Raw genomic sequence first — 2,468 nt, forward strand, 5'->3', positions numbered from 1 at the left:
TACACTGAATAAGGCTATTGGCAAGCTTTCTGGCCAGGACATACCTGTGTCCTTGGCCATTTTTTGCATTCAGGTTTTAAGTGTCTGGTTCATTCTTTCCACTTTCCCACTACTCTGAGAGTGGTAAGGTGTGTGAAACGCTAATGTGGTACCTAGGGTCTGCCAGGGCCGGACTAGCCTACCGGGAGATCGGGAGAATTCCCGGTAGGCTGCCTGTAAATTGTGGCCGGTTTGAGTTGCGGGGCTGCAGTGCTCCCTGTCCCCTCTCTCCTGTGTATCATCACGGAGCTTGCTGGCTGGGTCCGTGTTCGGCGATGACGCTGTAACACGGTCCCGCCCCCCTAGACGGGCTCATGTGATAGTAGATAGAATCAGTGTTCAGCCTATCACACAAGCCGGTCTAGGGGGGCGGGACGGTGTTACTGCGTTATCGCCGAACACAGACTCAGGCAGACCAGCCAGCTAAGAGATGATACACAGCAGATGTCATGCCCGCCGTACAGCCCGCCCGAGGTGCTTAATAGGAGGATCACATATAGTAGGGGTGGGCAAACTTTTTGACTCGAGGGTCACAATGGGTTCATATATTGGACCCGGGGGCCGGACCAAGAGTAGATGGATGGTGTGTATGTGTGAATTAATATAAATTAAATTTAAATTTGTAACATTAAATGTTTAGATTAATTTAAGGTAGAAAAGCATTAAAAGAGTTATTTTACAAAACTTTTATGCAATGTATTTCTTTCATAAAATAGTACCTTCAATTTTAGTGGGAACAGTGTTGTTAGTCTCCCTTTTTTGTTTAGGCATCAAAGTCAGGAGTTGGCTTTGTTGTTGCAATTCGCAGAATAGATCTGAGGTGTTGGTCAGTTAACTGGGATCTGTGACAGGATTTATTGATGTTCATGACGCTGAACGTCTGCTCACACACGTAGGTCGAGCCAAACAAGGCCAGAATCTTCTGTGCCATCCCCCGGAGGTTTGGAAAACAGTCATCTTTAAGTGAGGCATAGAACTATTTTAGTGGAAGAGAGTGGAAGTTCTCCTTTAAGATTGCATCAGATTGAAGATCGATTAGTTCCAATTGCACTTCTTGTGGTGCTGTTTCTGGGTCTTGTGACAAGGGATAGGCCACCAGCTGAAGTGACTTTTCAATTTTTTCATGCAGGTCATTCAGTGATTTGCTATATTTATTCACATTTTGGATGGCCTTTTCCTGTGTGGCTAGTGTGGGAAAATGAGAGAAGTTTTTCTTTGAAATTTGCCTAGAAAAAAAAGTCAACTTGGCTTTGAAGGCATTTACATGACTATACATGTCGTGCACATACAGGTCTTTTCCCTGTAGCTTGACGTTAAGCTCATTCATGTGAGAAAAAATGTCAACAGCAAACGCAAAGTCACACAGTCAATTCTTGTCGCTCAGCTCTGGAAAATCATCAGACTTCCCCTTTAACTCCAAAAATGTATCAATCACTTCTTTAAGATCCCACACTCGTTTAAACACTTTGCCCAAACTCAACCAGCGGACACGAGAGTGGTAAAGCAAGTCTCGGTGGTCTGCGTCGTTTTCCTCCAGAGATGCAATGAACTGACGGTACTGAAGTCCCTTTGCTCGTATGCAGTTAACAAGCTTTATAACTGGATTCACAACATGACTAAGCTGTAATACAGATATACACAAAGATTCTTGGTGTATGATGCAGTGGAGAAAAATAACTTCTTGCTCAGGGTTTTCCTCTTTCACTTTATCCTGAATTCTTTTCAGCAATCCCACATTTTATCCAGTTAAATTTGGAGATCCATCCGTAGTGACATTAGCAAGTTTACTCCAAGGAAGCTTCATACTCTCGATGACAGCAGACACCCGGTCATACAAATCTTCTCCCCGTGTTTTTCCTTTAAGTGGCGCAATGGCCAAAAACTCCTGTTATTTCAAAACTGTCGCTAATACCCTTGGATAAAAATTAAGAGCTGAGCTGTGTCTTTTATGTCTGTACTTTCGTCCAGTGCTAGTGAATATAATTTAAAGGACTCTGCAATATTATTAAACTTGTTTGTTATGTCTTCATCAATCAGTTCCACATGATGAGTCATTGTCCTGCGTGATAAACTGAGTTTTTCAAACTTGTCTTTGCTCTGTGGACACAAAAGATCTGCGGTCTCTATCATACTAGCTTTTGCTAATTTGAATGAGAGCATAAAACTTGCTTTGGTACTTGACTCTTGAATCGCAGTTTGTCTGTGAAATAAATTTTGCTGATGCATGGATCGCTCCTCACTAGCAGGCGCGCGGAAGGGCAGTTGACGTCATCTAGCCGGCCATCGCGAGATTATGCTGCGTTCTCTAGAAAGTGAGGTGAATAAATGAATAAATTATCTAGCGCTCCGCGTGCCGGATTAAAAGGTCCGCCGGGCCATAGTTTGCCCATTCCTGGTCTGGGGTAAGTTTATTAAAAACACTCATTGCC

The 2,468-nt window shown here is 43.4% G+C and overlaps 1 pseudogene; it reads right to left on the reverse strand.

Annotated features, from left to right (window-relative positions):
* Window positions 1-601: 601 nt before the first annotated feature.
* LOC120926594 lies at window positions 602-1,843 on the reverse strand (annotated as a pseudogene).
* Window positions 1,844-2,468: the final 625 nt, after the last annotated feature.

This window comes from Rana temporaria, chromosome 1, assembly GCF_905171775.1.
Source record: "Rana temporaria chromosome 1, aRanTem1.1, whole genome shotgun sequence".
NCBI classification, from domain to species: Eukaryota; Metazoa; Chordata; class Amphibia; order Anura; family Ranidae; genus Rana; species Rana temporaria.